This window comes from Tasmannia lanceolata, unplaced genomic scaffold, assembly GCF_043159265.1.
Source record: "Tasmannia lanceolata isolate RefF3 unplaced genomic scaffold, GAP_Taslan_0.1 ptg000140c, whole genome shotgun sequence".
Classification (NCBI taxonomy): Eukaryota; Viridiplantae; Streptophyta; class Magnoliopsida; order Canellales; family Winteraceae; genus Tasmannia; species Tasmannia lanceolata.
The window spans coordinates 175,001-195,000 of record NW_027518816.1 but is presented as its reverse complement, the minus strand read 5'-3'; the positions used below and the strand labels follow the sequence as shown (position 1 = coordinate 195,000).

General features: G+C 48.0%; 1 non-coding gene across 1 annotated transcript; it reads left to right on the top strand.

The window, feature by feature from the left end:
* Positions 1-8,226: 8,226 nt before the first annotated feature.
* Positions 8,227-8,333, top strand: LOC143866563 (small nucleolar RNA R71). The gene has a single exon (XR_013242770.1). It is a non-coding gene; the product is annotated as a small nucleolar RNA R71 (small nucleolar RNA).
* The last annotated feature ends 11,667 nt before the right edge of the window (positions 8,334-20,000 follow it).

Here is a 20,000-nt window from a genome sequence, read left to right as displayed (position 1 = left end):
GTCATCATGGCGATGATATCCATCGCACATTCCACTGCTGCATTTCCTTGGCGCCCGTTGCGCCGGGGTTCGTTATTCACCCAAGTTGCCAGCCGGTGCCTGAACTCGCGGGGAGTAGCGGGCACGGAACTCGCAAGCCTGGATGTGAGGGGGAGTCGCCAGGCTCGCCAGCGTCCCCACCCCCAGAATGATAATTGACATGTCCACACCGGTCGCGCTGCTCTGCATGGTTCGGTACTCCACAATGATCCTTCCGCAGGTTCACCTACGGAAACCTTGTTACGACTTCTCCTTCCTCTAAATGATAAGGTTCAGTGGACTTCTCGCAACATCATGGGCGGCGAACCACCCACGTCGCCGCAATCCGAACACTTCACCGGACCATTCAATCGGTAGGAGCGACGGGCGGTGTGTACAAAGGGCAGGGACGTAGTCAACGCGAGCTGATGACTCGCGCTTACTAGGAATTCCTCGTTGAAGACCAACAATTGCAATGATCTATCCCCATCACGATGAAATTTTCAAAGATTACCCGGGCCTGTCGGCCAAGGCTATAGACTCGTTGAATACATCAGTGTAGCGCGCGTGCGGCCCAGAACATCTAAGGGCATCACAGACCTGTTATTGCCTCAAACTTCCGTGGCCTAAACGGCCATAGTCCCTCTAAGAAGCTGGCCGTGGAGGGAAGTGCCGGAGTCCCGGCATCCGCGGTGCCAAGTCATTGCGCCCTTGGTCTCTGCAGCGGGGCATGCCGGGCACTCCCAACCATTGCAAGCAAGCAAGCAAGCAAGAAAGAAAGTAAGTAAGTAAGTAAGTATTACATATAGGGGCGGGACATGCGGGGAGTTCTGCGAAACGTGCACTACGGGGCACACGCGTACCTACCGGGGCATACCGACCCCTATTGGGGCACACGTGTGCATATCGGGGCATACCGGGCCTATCAGGGCACACGCGTACATACCGGGGCATACCGAGCCCTACTGGGGCACACGTGCGCATATCGGGGCGTACCAAGCCTATCGGGGCATTCGCATGTATCCCAAGGCATACCGAGTCTATCCGGGCATACGCGTTCATACCGGGGCGTAACGGGCCTATCGGGGCATACTTGGGCATATCCGGGCAAAAAATGCCCAAAACTTGCGCAACCTTGGCAACCGTGGTCCATTCCTCACTATATGCCATGGCCTTGTGCCCATGGTCTTCACAAGACAGCATCCAAGGCGCCTGAAAGGCCAAGGGAGCCCAACCCAGCAATGCCCAGCCAAGGCCAGGCATTCCAGTGCCTGCCCGGGCAAAAACGCCCAAAGCATGCCCCATTCCTTAGCCTATCCAGGCAAAAACGCCCAAAACCAGCCCATTCCAGTGCCTATCCGGGCAAAAACGCCCAAAGCATGCCCATTCCTTAGCCTGTCCAGGCAAAAACGCCCAAAACCAGCACATTCCAGTGCCTATCCGGGCAAAAACGCCCTAAACCTGCGCATTCCAGCGCCCCGCAGCATGCCACCCTCCTATAGGGTTTGCGCAACCAACCCGCCTAACCACCAGTGGCAACCAAAGGTGCTGTTAGCGACGACTTCTGAAGACGCAACGAGACGCGACGGGTTTGCGCCCAGACGCGACGAGACGATGCGGGATCTGCGCCCAACCATGCCTACACCCGCCGACTTGTTGCGGGAGCTGCTTGCCCAAGCATGCCTAGCGTGCAAGGCCTGCGTGCCCAAGGTCTGTGTGCAAGGCTAGTGCCCAAGGCTAGTGCGCAAGGCTAGTGCCCAAGGCTAGTGAGCAAGGCCTGGGTGCAAGGCTAGTGTGCAAGGCTTGTATGCAAGGCTAGTGTGCAAGGCTGCTGTGCAAGGCTTGTGGGCAAGGCTGGTGCGCAAGGCTAGTGCCCAAGGGTTGTGTGCAAGGCTAGTGCCCAAGGCTACTGCGCAAGGCTCGTGCCCAAGGCTAGTTCGCAAGGCTTGTGTGCAAGGCTAGTGCGATGGGCCAGTGCCCAAGGCTTGTGAGCAAGGCTTGTATGCATGGCTTGTGCGCAAGGCTTGTGTCCAAGGCTTTTGTGCAAGGCTCGTGCGCAAGGCTAGTGTGCAAGGTGATTGAAATATTAAATAACCGCAAGTGCACGGATCGTGTAAATACGGGTCGAACTCAAGGAAGAGAAATCTAGTTGTCAATCCTATTCTTTTACCGATTAGAATACTAGCTATGATATAATGTTGCCTGGAATAGACTCAGGATTTCCGTGGACTTAGACCTCGGAGCCAACACTATATATAAGCTTATATTCTATTCAATCTAAGAATCAAATTCAACTATGATCTTGATTTGGAAATCTTAATTTAGGCAAAGTGTACCAAAATTCTAATGATCTTGATTAACTACTTATCTAATCTAATTAGAAAACTAAAATTCTAAAGGCCTAAGTTAATTGAAAAATTGCAAAAGTAATTTAGAATAGTGTAAAAACCTTAATTCAATATAAAAGATTACTTAGGGTTAGAATCCACCATGGGTTTGGATTAAATTGATTAATTAAAACAACTCTTGAATTGGGTTGAAAATTCGATTAACTAGTCAATAAAGAATAAGATCAAAGGGATGTCATTCCTTATAAGTAATTAATCAAACCCACTCTCCAATTTACATTGATTATATAGAACTTTATATTTGTTAATCAACAATTATTCATACGAAAGGGAAAAGCCAATGGCATGAATGATTGGGATTTTCCAAACACAAACTCCTACACAATTTTTCAATTGAGTAGATTGATTTAATTGTAGTTATTTCTCCTTCCCCATGGTTTCAACTAAACCCTAAGTAAATAGGATTTAGTTACTCATGAAGAAGGGAAGAAAAACAAAAATAAACGAGATAGATGGGAGAAGAATTGCCATATAGAACTTGAAAGAAAATTAAACAAAAACTAATTACTTCTTCACTAACTTGAATTGAAACAAAATTACATGAAATTGAACTTAAAATAAATAACAAAAATTAAATAGAACTTAGTCTTTTTCTCCTCCAACTTTGGTTGCATCTTCCTCCTTCAAGCTTTAATGTCACCTTGAGTTTGAATGGTGGTGATGATGCCTTGGATTGAGAGTTGAAAAGAAAAAGAAAAAGAAAAGAACAAGAAAACCTAAGGGAGAGAGCTTGAGAGTAGTGGAGAGAAAAAGAGAAAAAAAATAGAGTGAAAAGAATGTCTTCTTTTTTCCCATATGTAGCTTTCTTCCCCTTCTATTTTTATCTCCAAGAAAAGACACAATCTTGGCATCTTTTGTATTTTTGGCAACCCCACCTGTCTTTGGCAATTTCTGAAACTTTTAGTATTTGTTGGTAAGAGCAAACTTACTCTTTTCTTTCTTCACAATTTCAGCAACTTAGCACCCATTTTTGGTAAGTTGTCTCTTCCTTTTTGACCTTCCAACGTAGGAATATGGGTTAAGATTTTTGCTACAAGACGAAATAGAATGATTATGCATATATTATACACCATATAAAATCTCATACATAAAGGGAATGAATTTTAGCAAATGCAAGTGGGTCCCACATAATTGAATATATATAAATTACATGCAATTAGAAAATACGTGGGAAAGGTGGAGAATTTGGCAACTCTTTGTTTCCTTCTTTGGTGGGTTCCACTTATATTATATAATATATATTGCAAGCCAAAAACCAAAAACGTGGGATGCTTTCCCAATCCAATAGAGAGAGCCACACGTGGGTCCCACCATTGCATGTAGAAAATTGCAAAGTATTTCTTTTCTTACAAATTCAAAAACGTGGGCTGCATGCATGCTATATTTTTACCCATGTCCAAGTGGGTCCCACGTGAGTATGCATGTGTAGCAATTAGGAAATATTGCCTTCCAAAAAGTGGCTGCATGTGATTTCTTGAAGCAAGAATAGAACAAGAAAATTCTATACATGGCATCTTGCTCACTGCCATGGTCAACAATTCCAAAGTTTTTAGAATTTTCAAATTAGTAACCACAACCCCTTTTTCCCAACGTTTTCTGAATTGAGGCAAACCTCAAGTGGGCCCAAATTATAAAAGTGAAGCTTCTATTTATCAAAGAATAGATATGCTATTTTCCATGTTCGAGAATGTTTACTTTTTCTTGATCCATCACTTTCTAAAAATGCTAATGTAGTTCCCTCTTTTAGAGAAAGTGAATTGCGCATCATGGCATGATCCAAACCACCAATATGAAAGTCTCCATAGTGGTTTTCATAGAGCAATCTAACCGTCCAAATAGTGGGCGATAATGTAAATTGGTTGTACTCCTCTAATTCATCTCCATAACTTGATCCGAACCATCAATTTTAATGAATGTTAGTAAAACCCCTCAAATCATTTCCCACGGCCGATCCAAACCATTCACTTTATTGGGACATTACAATTCCAATAATATGATCTTGTCCGGATATATCAACAAATCCAACAGTTGGGTTGCCCAACAAATGGTCTGGATCATCATATATAGTCAAAATTTCCACCCTCTTGGTCTCTTGTGAAATTCAGCCAACATTGGAAATTGGTTATTTCTCTTCAATATTTCATCTTTTAGCTTCAATTCCTTCAAAAATCCACTTAGAACCCTGAAACACCAAAAACAAGAAAATACCTTAGTAGCACTGCTTTAAAGGACAAAATATGTGTGTTTCCTATCACTACCATTCACACATAAATGTGTTCATCAAATTCCCCCATACTTGAGCTTTGCTTGTCCTCAAGCAAACAAAAAGAAAAACTAAAACAAAATAGGAATAAAATAAAATCCTAACTCACTTTCGTAGGAATCACGATTGCACTTAGCAGGTGCAATAAGCCTTTAAACCCCTAGGTTACCCTAGTGGACGAGTTTTGTCTCGTGAGTGTTTGCAGTGAATATACACCCAAAATTCTAAAAATAAACTTTTCTTTCAAATCCCACTATAGAGTAAAGCCAAAAAAAAATTTCAATCCTTTTTCTTTGATAAATTGCTCAAAATAGAAGAACAAGAATACCCCCATACTTAAACTTTGCATCCTATCCCAAGTTGAAAAAATTAGAAAAATATTTTAATCAAGGAATCCTCTTTTGAATTTGTCATACTTTGCTCCCTTAAACTTGCCTCTAATGTAATCGTACCATAAAAGAAATTTGATTCGGAAACTTCGTAGAAAACTTACAAATTTATATGGTCCACCATACTTTCAACTTTTCCCATAGTTTCTAAGAATAGAACTCTTTTTTTTTTTTTTTTGTAATCCTCTACTGCTTTTGGCGTGAATGACATGCAGGGCATGCACCAGACACCCAGGCTACTAAGCAGTGTCCGACTAATCTTTGATTTGCATATGTCATAGACATTGATGCATATGAGTTCAAGCTTTACTTTTGATTACGTGCAATGCTTTGATTTATTAAGCTTTCTAATTGACCCATGTATGGAGTTTTCAGTCAGTTGCTCTGAAGCCAGTTGGCTTTAAGGAACTAGGCATAAAAACCCTTCAGACTTAATAGCTCAAGTCAACAAGGCTACAAATCAAAACTATAATCAAGAAGCAAACTTTCTAAAAATCATTCATTCTTTCTTTGTTTCAACCTTTCTTTCCTTTTTATCCATACCATATAAAAAGCAAGTTTCTATTTCTATTTCTTATTCAAATCCTTTTAAAAAGAAAGATTCCAAAAGAAAACAAAACTAAGAAAGGAAAGTATTCTTTCTAATTTTTCAAATTCCAAAATTAAAATATCCACTAACTTTATTTCTTAAAATAAGAGAACAACTTTCTTTCTAAGAATACCAAGTTCTTTCTAATTTGCGAAAAATTACCAAAAATAAAAAGAAAGGAAATTTTCTAACTTTAACTATAGAAAAGATTAGAAAAGAAAGTTTCTAAAAGCTACCCCCCCATACTTGAATCATGCAGTGTCCTCAATGCATGCAAAAATAGAAACAAGGACAATAAAGAGAAGAGAGGGGCATACCTTTTTCTTTTAAGAGAGATTTGAATAAAGAGGCTCATGAAGATCCATGACCTCTTCTAAATTAGATCTTGGTAACTCAACAAAGGACTTCAATCTGAGTAAATGAAACTTGTCCTTCCAAGTAGAGTCCTTATTTTCTTTTAAAAAATTAATTAACTCTTCTTGTTGGGTCGAGTTTAAGTCCATTTTGATTGTCACAGGAGATGTGCAAGTCTTACCCAAATATGCTTTTCTTAAATTTGAATGCAAAGGCGGCAAATTTAACTGTGGGGCCTTTTTGGGTGGAGACTTGGGAAGGGGCGGAAATAGGGATGCTCCAAATTCTATTTGTTGGATGCTAAGGTCATCAGAAAAGGAGTCCCCTATATCTCTTACATTCTCCAAGCCTTCTTCATCCAGAGCTTCTTCAAATCCTGCATTCAAAATATTTTCACAATTAGTCTCAGGAGAGGAGTGCAACATATTAATTTCTTCTTGTAAATTAGGTTGCTTACCTAATCTAAAAACATTAAAGTCCATGGAAGCATTCCCAAAAGTTAATTTCATTAAACCATTTCTACAATCAATTAAGGCGTTGCTCGTAGCAAGGAAAGGCCTACCAAGAATTATAGGAATTTGATCCTTGATATTAGCAACGGGCTCAGTTTCTAGCACAATGAAATCTACAGGAAATAAGAACTCTCCTACTTTAACTAAGACATCCTCAACCATCCCTTTCGGTTTCTTCATTGATCTATCCGCCAACTGAAGAGTGACGGTGGTGGGTTTGAGTTCTCCTAATCCTAATTGTTTAAAAACAGAAAGAGGTAATAAATTCACACTGGCCCCTAAATCTAAAAGAGCATGATTAATATGAGTATTTCCAATAGTGCATGCAATGGTAGGACATCCCGGGTCCTTGTACTTAGCCACCATCTGTTGAGACAAGATGGAACTAATGTTTGCAGCCAAGAATGCCTTCTTGGGTACATTAGACTTGCGCTTTTGTGTGCACAAGTCTTTTAAAACTTTGGCATAAGTCGGGACTTCGGAAATCGCATCTAACAATGGAATATTAATTTGCACTTGTTTAAACATATTTAAAATTTTCTCCTTAGCAGCCACATTTTTATTATTAGCAAGTCTCCTTGGAAAAGGAGCTTTAGGCACATACTCTTTTTCAGGTGGAGAAACTGCCTGCTCTGTACTTACCTGTTCGGGCTCTTCTTCGGAACCAATGGAGGATGACTCTTTACTTACCTTAAGTGGAGATTCTTGAGCATCTTTAGAAGGTTCGGATCTGCCCTCCTCCCTTTGATATTCTCTGCCACTCCTTAAAGCAAATACAGTGTTACAGTGATCGGAGGGCTCCTGCTGCGGCAAGTTTGGTTGCATGGCATTCAACTGATTTACCTGTGGTTGTTGATTCCCATTTATGGCCACATTCCTTGGATTAGGAACTGGTTGACTTGGCATCTTCCCCTTTTCCCTTTCATGCAAGGCCATGGCAAGTTGGGAGATTTGTTTCTCCATATTGTGTTGGCTTGTCATGAAAGTGCTAGTGAGAAGTTCTATGCTCTTTTCTAAGGAAGTTATGCGTGCCGACTCCCCTTGTTTTGGAAAACCCGGTGGTTGCTGATTTGAAACATTATTTAAAATTGGGTTTTGAAAAGGTGGAGGTGTGGTTAGGGGTGGTCGAACATTCATAGAAGGGAAGGTGGGCCCAGGTTGGCCAAATTGGCCTTGACCTTGGAAATTTGATGGCCCTCCTTGATAATTCCCTTGATTCCAAGAAAAGTTGGGATGATTCCTCCATCCCGGATTATATGTGCTACTATATGGATTATTTAAAAACATGGCACTTGCATTTTCATTAGAATTACCAAATTTAGCAAGAGTTGGGCACTCTTCCATGACATGGTCCGTGGCTTGACACCAATTGCACATAGGAACACTATGTGCAATTTGATGGACCTGTGAAGGTCCTTTGACAACTATTGCTTCTAGCCTTTTGATTAGGCTATCAAGATGGGCCTCCTTAGCCACGGCACCCTCTATTAGAAATCCCTTACCTGTGTTGGCTCTCTCACCTTCTTGAGTGGATTCCCACTCTCTTGTTTTTTCCGCCAAATCAAGTAAGAAGTTCCATGCCGCGGCCTCATCTGTGAAAGATGTAAAACCGTTAGGACACATGGACTCAAGAAGTTGCTTTGTTTGGTAATCTATGCCCTCATAAATAATTTGGCATAAATGCCACACATCAATTCCATGGTGAGGACACTCTTGGAGTAGGTCCTTGAACCTCTCCATAAACTTAGAAAATGACTCTAATGGCTTTTGTTTGAATTGTAAAATATCATTCCTAAGCTTATTAGTTTTATGTAATGGAAAAAACTTTTTTAGGAAAGCGACGGCGAACTCCTCCCAAGTGGTGATGGAGTTCGTTGGTAAGCCATAGAGCCACTTTTTAGCTCCCTCCTTGAGTGAAAACGTAATAAACCGCAACTTTACCGCATCATCGGTAAGTTGTTGCATCTTAATTAAAGCACATACATCTTCAAACTCACGCAAAAATAAATAAGCATCCTCCGAAGGGAGGCCATGAAAATGAGGAAGCAAAGAAATAAATTGCGATTTTAGCTCAAAATTATTGCCCTGCGCAACTGGCAATCTAATGCAAGAAGGTTGCGCGGTTCGGGCCGGATAGAAGCGATCGCGTAAACTTTTTGGCGGCTCTTGTTCTTCCGCCATGGCTACTTGATTTGGATTTGGTTCAATGTCTTCCTCCGTCTCTAACTGGTTTGCTCTTTTTAGTCGATTGGCCGAGTTCCGCACCCAACCTTCACTCATAAACACAGGAAAACCAAGTAAGAGAGATGGATAGCCAAGAAACAAAAAAAATATAACTAAAATAAAAATAACTACTAATCTAACACTTCGAATAATTAAGATTCTAATGCAACTCTCTTCCCCGGCAGCGGCGCCAAAAACTTGATTGAAATATTAAATAACCGCAAGTGCACGGATCGTGTAAATACGGGTCGAACTCAAGGAAGAGAAATCTAGTTGTCAATCCTATTCTTTTACCGATTAGAATACTAGCTATGATATAATGTTGCCTGGAATAGACTCAGGATTTCCGTGGACTTAGACCTCGGAGCCAACACTATATATAAGCTTATATTCTATTCAATCTAAGAATCAAATTCAACTATGATCTTGATTTGGAAATCTTAATTTAGGCAAAGTGTACCAAAATTCTAATGATCTTGATTAACTACTTATCTAATCTAATTAGAAAACTAAAATTCTAAAGGCCTAAGTTAATTGAAAAATTGCAAAAGTAATTTAGAATAGTGTAAAAACCTTAATTCAATATAAAAGATTACTTAGGGTTAGAATCCACCATGGGTTTGGATTAAATTGATTAATTAAAACAACTCTTGAATTGGGTTGAAAATTCGATTAACTAGTCAATAAAGAATAAGATCAAAGGGATGTCATTCCTTATAAGTAATTAATCAAACCCACTCTCCAATTTACATTGATTATATAGAACTTTATATTTGTTAATCAACAATTATTCATACGAAAGGGAAAAGCCAATGGCATGAATGATTGGGATTTTCCAAACACAAACTCCTACACAATTTTTCAATTGAGTAGATTGATTTAATTGTAGTTATTTCTCCTTCCCCATGGTTTCAACTAAACCCTAAGTAAATAGGATTTAGTTACTCATGAAGAAGGGAAGAAAAACAAAAATAAACGAGATAGATGGGAGAAGAATTGCCATATAGAACTTGAAAGAAAATTAAACAAAAACTAATTACTTCTTCACTAACTTGAATTGAAACAAAATTACATGAAATTGAACTTAAAATAAATAACAAAAATTAAATAGAACTTAGTCTTTTTCTCCTCCAACTTTGGTTGCATCTTCCTCCTTCAAGCTTTAATGTCACCTTGAGTTTGAATGGTGGTGATGATGCCTTGGATTGAGAGTTGAAAAGAAAAAGAAAAAGAAAAGAACAAGAAAACCTAAGGGAGAGAGCTTGAGAGTAGTGGAGAGAAAAAGAGAAAAAAAATAGAGTGAAAAGAATGTCTTCTTTTTTCCCATATGTAGCTTTCTTCCCCTTCTATTTTTATCTCCAAGAAAAGACACAATCTTGGCATCTTTTGTATTTTTGGCAACCCCACCTGTCTTTGGCAATTTCTGAAACTTTTAGTATTTGTTGGTAAGAGCAAACTTACTCTTTTCTTTCTTCACAATTTCAGCAACTTAGCACCCATTTTTGGTAAGTTGTCTCTTCCTTTTTGACCTTCCAACGTAGGAATATGGGTTAAGATTTTTGCTACAAGACGAAATAGAATGATTATGCATATATTATACACCATATAAAATCTCATACATAAAGGGAATGAATTTTAGCAAATGCAAGTGGGTCCCACATAATTGAATATATATAAATTACATGCAATTAGAAAATACGTGGGAAAGGTGGAGAATTTGGCAACTCTTTGTTTCCTTCTTTGGTGGGTTCCACTTATATTATATAATATATATTGCAAGCCAAAAACCAAAAACGTGGGATGCTTTCCCAATCCAATAGAGAGAGCCACACGTGGGTCCCACCATTGCATGTAGAAAATTGCAAAGTATTTCTTTTCTTACAAATTCAAAAACGTGGGCTGCATGCATGCTATATTTTTACCCATGTCCAAGTGGGTCCCACGTGAGTATGCATGTGTAGCAATTAGGAAATATTGCCTTCCAAAAAGTGGCTGCATGTGATTTCTTGAAGCAAGAATAGAACAAGAAAATTCTATACATGGCATCTTGCTCACTGCCATGGTCAACAATTCCAAAGTTTTTAGAATTTTCAAATTAGTAACCACAACCCCTTTTTCCCAACGTTTTCTGAATTGAGGCAAACCTCAAGTGGGCCCAAATTATAAAAGTGAAGCTTCTATTTATCAAAGAATAGATATGCTATTTTCCATGTTCGAGAATGTTTACTTTTTCTTGATCCATCACTTTCTAAAAATGCTAATGTAGTTCCCTCTTTTAGAGAAAGTGAATTGCGCATCATGGCATGATCCAAACCACCAATATGAAAGTCTCCATAGTGGTTTTCATAGAGCAATCTAACCGTCCAAATAGTGGGCGATAATGTAAATTGGTTGTACTCCTCTAATTCATCTCCATAACTTGATCCGAACCATCAATTTTAATGAATGTTAGTAAAACCCCTCAAATCATTTCCCACGGCCGATCCAAACCATTCACTTTATTGGGACATTACAATTCCAATAATATGATCTTGTCCGGATATATCAACAAATCCAACAGTTGGGTTGCCCAACAAATGGTCTGGATCATCATATATAGTCAAAATTTCCACCCTCTTGGTCTCTTGTGAAATTCAGCCAACATTGGAAATTGGTTATTTCTCTTCAATATTTCATCTTTTAGCTTCAATTCCTTCAAAAATCCACTTAGAACCCTGAAACACCAAAAACAAGAAAATACCTTAGTAGCACTGCTTTAAAGGACAAAATATGTGTGTTTCCTATCACTACCATTCACACATAAATGTGTTCATCACAAGGCTTGTGCGCATTGGCAGGTAGCCCACCACCATGCACGATCCAAATGCCACTCACGCGACAACACGGTGCCAAGCCGGGCATGGTGTGCACTCAAAACCAATCAACGGACAGAGGTCATGCGTCATGGGGGGGATCTAGCAAGGCCATGGGGAAGGTCATGGAGGACCTTGGAAGCAAGCGCAAGACGAGAGCGAATCGAACAAGGGGCCAGGACGGGGCCTTGTGCCCATGGTCTTCGCAAGACTGCGTCCAAGGCGCCCGAAAGCCCAAGGGAACCCAAACCCGGCCGACACTTGCAATCGCACATGCTCTCTGCAACACACCATCAATGCCGCCCAACGGGGCCAGCACGAGCAGTCATCCGCGGTCCCCTGGCCCTGCGCACGTTTGTCTTTGAAACCGAGCATCAATGCCACAGAAAGTGCCGGGGCGCCAGCTGGAGCCATCATCCGCGTTGCCATGGCTCGCTTGGCCTTGGCTTGCCAGGCCCCGACACGAGCAATCGCGCATTTTCTTTGCAACCGACCATCAATGCCGCCCAACGAGGCCAGCACGAGCAGTCATCCGCGGTCCCCTGGTCCTGCGCACGTTTGTCTTTGAAACCGAGCATCAATGCCACAGAAAGTGCCGGGGCGCCAGCTGGAGCCATCATCCGCGTTGCCATGGCTCGCTTGGCCTTGGCTTGCCAGTCCCCGACAGGAGCAATCGCGCATTTTCTTTGCAACCGACCATCAATGCTGCCCAACGGCGCCAGCACGAGCAAAATCATCAGCGGTGCGGTGGCCTTGCACGGCCTTTTGTCTTTGGAACCAACCATCAGTGCCACGGGAAGTGCCGGAGTCCCGGCATCCGCGGTGCCAAGTCATTGCGCCCTTGGTCTCTGCAGCGGGGCATGCCGGGCACTCCCAACCATTGCAAGCAAGCAAGAAAGAAAGTAAGTAAGTAAGTAAGTATTACATATAGGGGCGGGACATGCGGGGAGTTCTGCGAAACGTGCACTACGGGGCACACGCGTACCTACCGGGGCATACCGACCCCTATTGGGGCACACGTGTGCATATCGGGGCATACCGGGCCTATCAGGGCACACGCGTACATACCGGGGCATACCGAGCCCTACTGGGGCACACGTGCGCATATCGGGGCGTACCAAGCCTATCGGGGCATTCGCATGTATCCCAAGGCATACCGAGTCTATCCGGGCATACGCGTTCATACCGGGGCGTAACGGGCCTATCGGGGCATACTTGGGCATATCCGGGCAAAAAATGCCCAAAACTTGCGCAACCTTGGCAACCGTGGTCCATTCCTCACTATATGCCATGGCCTTGTGCCCATGGTCTTCACAAGACAGCATCCAAGGCGCCTGAAAGGCCAAGGGAGCCCAACCCAGCAATGCCCAGCCAAGGCCAGGCATTCCAGTGCCTGCCCGGGCAAAAACGCCCAAAGCATGCCCCATTCCTTAGCCTATCCAGGCAAAAACGCCCAAAACCAGCCCATTCCAGTGCCTATCCGGGCAAAAACGCCCAAAGCATGCCCATTCCTTAGCCTGTCCAGGCAAAAACGCCCAAAACCAGCACATTCCAGTGCCTATCCGGGCAAAAACGCCCTAAACCTGCGCATTCCAGCGCCCCGCAGCATGCCACCCTCCTATAGGGTTTGCGCAACCAACCCGCCTAACCACCAGTGGCAACCAAAGGTGCTGTTAGCGACGACTTCTGAAGACGCAACGAGACGCGACGGGTTTGCGCCCAGACGCGACGAGACGATGCGGGATCTGCGCCCAACCATGCCTACACCCGCCGACTTGTTGCGGGAGCTGCTTGCCCAAGCATGCCTAGCGTGCAAGGCCTGCGTGCCCAAGGTCTGTGTGCAAGGCTAGTGCCCAAGGCTAGTGCGCAAGGCTAGTGCCCAAGGCTAGTGAGCAAGGCCTGGGTGCAAGGCTAGTGTGCAAGGCTTGTATGCAAGGCTAGTGTGCAAGGCTGCTGTGCAAGGCTTGTGGGCAAGGCTGGTGCGCAAGGCTAGTGCCCAAGGGTTGTGTGCAAGGCTAGTGCCCAAGGCTACTGCGCAAGGCTCGTGCCCAAGGCTAGTTCGCAAGGCTTGTGTGCAAGGCTAGTGCGATGGGCCAGTGCCCAAGGCTTGTGAGCAAGGCTTGTATGCATGGCTTGTGCGCAAGGCTTGTGTCCAAGGCTTTTGTGCAAGGCTCGTGCGCAAGGCTAGTGTGCAAGGCTTGTGCGCATTGGCAGGTAGCCCACCACCATGCACGATCCAAATGCCACTCACGCGACAACACGGTGCCAAGCCGGGCATGGTGTGCACTCAAAACCAATCAACGGACAGAGGTCATGCGTCATGGGGGGGATCTAGCAAGGCCATGGGGAAGGTCATGGAGGACCTTGGAAGCAAGCGCAAGACGAGAGCGAATCGAACAAGGGGCCAGGACGGGGCCTTGTGCCCATGGTCTTCGCAAGACTGCGTCCAAGGCGCCCGAAAGCCCAAGGGAACCCAAACCCGGCCGACACTTGCAATCGCACATGCTCTCTGCAACACACCATCAATGCCGCCCAACGGGGCCAGCACGAGCAGTCATCCGCGGTCCCCTGGCCCTGCGCACGTTTGTCTTTGAAACCGAGCATCAATGCCACAGAAAGTGCCGGGGCGCCAGCTGGAGCCATCATCCGCGTTGCCATGGCTCGCTTGGCCTTGGCTTGCCAGTCCCCGACAGGAGCAATCGCGCATTTTCTTTGCAACCGACCATCAATGCTGCCCAACGAGGCCAGCACGAGCAGTCATCCGCGGTCCCCTGGCCCTGCGCACGTTTGTCTTTGAAACCGAGCATCAATGCCACAGAAAGTGACGGGGCGCCAGCTGGAGCCATCATCCGCGTTGCCATGGCTCGCTTGGCCTTGGCTTGCCAGTCCCCGACACGAGCAATCGCGCATTTTCTTTGCAACCGACCATCAATGCCGCCCAACGAGGCCAGCACGAGCAGTCATCCGCGGTCCCCTGGCCCTGCGCACGTTTGTCTTTGAAACCGAGCATCAATGCCACAGAAAGTGCCCGGGCGCCAGCTGGAGCCATCATCCGACGTGCCATGGCTTTGGTCCCATGGTCTTCGCAACCGAGCATTCGTGACACCCGACGGGGCCAGGACACCAACCCTTCCGACACGAGCATTCGCGCATGTTCTTTGGCCACACAACGGCGCCAGCACGAGCAAAATCATCAGCGGTGCGGTGGCCTTGCACGGCCTTTTGTCTTTGGAACCAACCATCAGTGCCACGGGAAGTGCCGGAGTCCCGGCATCCGCGGTGCCAAGTCATTGCGCCCTTGGTCTCTGCAGCGGGGCATGCCGGGCACTCCCAACCATTGCAAGCAAGCAAGAAAGAAAGTAAGTAAGTAAGTAAGTATTACATATAGGGGCGGGACATGCGGGGAGTTCTGCGAAACGTGCACTACGGGGCACACGCGTACCTACCGGGGCATACCGACCCCTATTGGGGCACACGTGTGCATATCGGGGCATACCGGGCCTATCAGGGCACACGCGTACATACCGGGGCATACCGAGCCCTACTGGGGCACACGTGCGCATATCGGGGCGTACCAAGCCTATCGGGGCATTCGCATGTATCCCAAGGCATACCGAGTCTATCCGGGCATACGCGTTCATACCGGGGCGTAACGGGCCTATCGGGGCATACTTGGGCATATCCGGGCAAAAAATGCCCAAAACTTGCGCAACCTTGGCAACCGTGGTCCATTCCTCACTATATGCCATGGCCTTGTGCCCATGGTCTTCACAAGACAGCATCCAAGGCGCCTGAAAGGCCAAGGGAGCCCAACCCAGCAATGCCCAGCCAAGGCCAGGCATTCCAGTGCCTGCCCGGGCAAAAACGCCCAAAGCATGCCCCATTCCTTAGCCTATCCAGGCAAAAACGCCCAAAACCAGCCCATTCCAGTGCCTATCCGGGCAAAAACGCCCAAAGCATGCCCATTCCTTAGCCTGTCCAGGCAAAAACGCCCAAAACCAGCACATTCCAGTGCCTATCCGGGCAAAAACGCCCTAAACCTGCGCATTCCAGCGCCCCGCAGCATGCCACCCTCCTATAGGGTTTGCGCAACCAACCCGCCTAACCACCAGTGGCAACCAAAGGTGCTGTTAGCGACGACTTCTGAAGACGCAACGAGACGCGACGGGTTTGCGCCCAGACGCGACGAGACGATGCGGGATCTGCGCCCAACCATGCCTACACCCGCCGACTTGTTGCGGGAGCTGCTTGCCCAAGCATGCCTAGCGTGCAAGGCCTGCGTGCCCAAGGTCTGTGTGCAAGGCTAGTGCCCAAGGCTAGTGCGCAAGGCTAGTGCCCAAGGCTAGTGAGCAAGGCCTGGGTGCAAGGCTAGTGTGCAAGGCTTGTATGCAAGGCTAGTGTGCAAGGCTGCTGTGCAAGGCTTGTGGGCAAGGCTGGTGCGCAAGGCTAGTGCCCAAGGGTTGTGTGCAAGGCTAGTGCCCAAGGCTACTGCGCAAGGCTCGTGCCCAAGGCTAGTTCGCAAGGCTTGTGTGCAAGGCTAGTGCGATGGGCCAGTGCCCAAGGCTTGTGAGCAAGGCTTGTATGCATGGCTTGTGCGCAAGGCTTGTGTCCAAGGCTTTTGTGCAAGGCTCGTGCGCAAGGCTAGTGTGCAAGGCTTGTGCGCATTGGCAGGTAGCCCACCACCATGCACGATCCAAATGCCACTCACGCGACAACACGGTGCCAAGCCGGGCATGGTGTGCACTCAAAACCAATCAACGGACAGAGGTCATGCGTCATGGGGGGGATCTAGCAAGGCCATGGGGAAGGTCATGGAGGACCTTGGAAGCAAGCGCAAGACGAGAGCGAATCGAACAAGGGGCCAGGACGGGGCCTTGTGCCCATGGTCTTCGCAAGACTGCGTCCAAGGCGCCCGAAAGCCCAAGGGAACCCAAACCCGGCCGACACTTGCAATCGCACATGCTCTCTGCAACACACCATCAATGCCGCCCAACGGGGCCAGCACGAGCAGTCATCCGCGGTCCCCTGGCCCTGCGCACGTTTTTCTTTGAAACCGAGCATCAATGCCACAGAAAGTGCCGGGGCGCCAGCTGGAGCCATCATCCGCGTTGCCATGGCTCGCTTGGCCTTGGCTTGCCAGTCCCCGACAGGAGCAATCGCGCATTTTCTTTGCAACCGACCATCAATGCTGCCCAACGAGGCCAGCACGAGCAGTCATCCGCGGTCCCCTGGCCCTGCGCACGTTTGTCTTTGAAACCGAGCATCAATGCCACAGAAAGTGACGGGGCGCCAGCTGGAGCCATCATCCGCGTTGCCATGGCTCGCTTGGCCTTGGCTTGCCAGTCCCCGACACGAGCAATCGCGCATTTTCTTTGCAACCGACCATCAATGCCGCCCAACGAGGCCAGCACGAGCAGTCATCCGCGGTCCCCTGGCCCTGCGCACGTTTGTCTTTGAAACCGAGCATCAATGCCACAGAAAGTGCCCGGGCGCCAGCTGGAGCCATCATCCGACGTGCCATGGCTTTGGTCCCATGGTCTTCGCAACCGAGCATTCGTGACACCCGACGGGGCCAGGACACCAACCCTTCCGACACGAGCATTCGCGCATGTTCTTTGGCCACACAACGGCGCCAGCACGAGCAAAATCATCAGCGGTGCGGTGGCCTTGCACGGCCTTTTGTCTTTGGAACCAACCATCAGTGCCACGGGAAGTGCCGGAGTCCCGGCATCCGCGGTGCCAAGTCATTGCGCCCTTGGTCTCTGCAGCGGGGCATGCCGGGCACTCCCAACCATTGCAAGCAAGCAAGAAAGAAAGTAAGTAAGTAAGTAAGTATTACATATAGGGGCGGGACATGCGGGGAGTTCTGCGAAACGTGCACTACGGGGCACACGCGTACCTACCGGGGCATACCGACCCCTATTGGGGCACACGTGTGCATATCGGGGCATACCGGGCCTATCAGGGCACACGCGTACATACCGGGGCATACCGAGCCCTACTGGGGCACACGTGCGCATATCGGGGCGTACCAAGCCTATCGGGGCATTCGCATGTATCCCAAGGCATACCGAGTCTATCCGGGCATACGCGTTCATACCGGGGCGTAACGGGCCTATCGGGGCATACTTGGGCATATCCGGGCAAAAAATGCCCAAAACTTGCGCAACCTTGGCAACCGTGGTCCATTCCTCACTATATGCCATGGCCTTGTGCCCATGGTCTTCACAAGACAGCATCCAAGGCGCCTGAAAGGCCAAGGGAGCCCAACCCAGCAATGCCCAGCCAAGGCCAGGCATTCCAGTGCCTGCCCGGGCAAAAACGCCCAAAGCATGCCCCATTCCTTAGCCTATCCAGGCAAAAACGCCCAAAACCAGCCCATTCCAGTGCCTATCCGGGCAAAAACGCCCAAAGCATGCCCATTCCTTAGCCTGTCCAGGCAAAAACGCCCAAAACCAGCACATTCCAGTGCCTATCCGGGCAAAAACGCCCTAAACCTGCGCATTCCAGCGCCCCGCAGCATGCCACCCTCCTATAGGGTTTGCGCAACCAACCCGCCTAACCACCAGTGGCAACCAAAGGTGCTGTTAGCGACGACTTCTGAAGACGCAACGAGACGCGACGGGTTTGCGCCCAGACGCGACGAGACGATGCGGGATCTGCGCCCAACCATGCCTACACCCGCCGACTTGTTGCGGGAGCTGCTTGCCCAAGCATGCCTAGCGTGCAAGGCCTGCGTGCCCAAGGTCTGTGTGCAAGGCTAGTGCCCAAGGCTAGTGCGCAAGGCTAGTGCCCAAGGCTAGTGAGCAAGGCCTGGGTGCAAGGCTAGTGTGCAAGGCTTGTATGCAAGGCTAGTGTGCAAGGCTGCTGTGCAAGGCTTGTGGGCAAGGCTGGTGCGCAAGGCTAGTGCCCAAGGGTTGTGTGCAAGGCTAGTGCCCAAGGCTACTGCGCAAGGCTCGTGCCCAAGGCTAGTTCGCAAGGCTTGTGTGCAAGGCTAGTGCGATGGGCCAGTGCCCAAGGCTTGTGAGCAAGGCTTGTATGCATGGCTTGTGCGCAAGGCTTGTGTCCAAGGCTTTTGTGCAAGGCTCGTGCGCAAGGCTAGTGTGCAAGGCTTGTGCGCATTGGCAGGTAGCCCACCACCATGCACGATCCAAATGCCACTCACGCGACAACACGGTGCCAAGCCGGGCATGGTGTGCACTCAAAACCAATCAACGGACAGAGGTCATGCGTCATGGGGGGGATCTAGCAAGGCCATGGGGAAGGTCATGGAGGACCTTGGAAGCAAGCGCAAGACGAGAGCGAATCGAACAAGGGGCCAGGACGGGGCCTTGTGCCCATGGTCTTCGCAAGACTGCGTCCAAGGCGCCCGAAAGCCCAAGGGAACCCAAACCCGGCCGACACTTGCAATCGCACATGCTCTCTGCAACACACCATCAATGCCGCCCAACGGGGCCAGCACGAGCAGTCATCCGCGGTCCCCTGGCCCTGCGCACGTTTGTCTTTGAAACCGAGCATCAATGCCACAGAAAGTGCCGGGGCGCCAGCTGGAGCCATCATCCGCGTTGCCATGGCTCGCTTGGCCTTGGCTTGCCAGGCCCCGACACGAGCAATCACGCATTTTCTTTGCAACCGACCATCAATGCCGCCCAACGGGGCCAGCACGAGCAGTCATCCGCGGTCCCCTGGCCCTGCGCACGTTTGTCTTTGAAACCGAGCATCAATGCCACAGAAAGTGCCGGGGCGCCAGCTGGAGCCATCATCCGCGTTGCCATGGCTCGCTTGGCCTTGGCTTGCCAGTCCCCGACACGAGCAATCGCGCATTTTCTTTGCAACCGACCATCAATGCCGCCCAACGAGGCCAGCACGAGCAGTCATCCGCGGTCCCCTGGCCCTGCGCACGTTTGTCTTTGAAACCGAGCATCAATGCCACAGAAAGTGCCGGGGCGCCAGCTGCAGCCATCATCCGACGTGCCATGGCTTTGGTCCCATGGTCTTCGCAACCGAGCATTCGTGACACCCGACGGGGCCAGGACACCAACCCTTCCGACAGGAGCATTCGCGCATGTTCTTTGGCCACACAAAGGCGCCAGCACGAGCAAAATCATCCGCGGTGCGGTGGCCTTGCACGGCCTTTTGTCTTTGGAACCAACCATCAGTGCCACGGGAAGTGCCGGAGTCCCGGCATCCGCGGTGCCAAGTCATTGCGCCCTTGGTCTCTGCAGCGGGGCATGCCGGGCACTCCCAACCATTGCAAGCAAGCAAGAAAGAAAGTAAGTAAGTAAGTAAGTATTACATATAGGGGCGGGACATGCGGGGAGATCAGCGAAACGTGCATTACGGGGCACACGCGTACCTACCGGGGCATACCGACCCCTATTGGGGCACACGT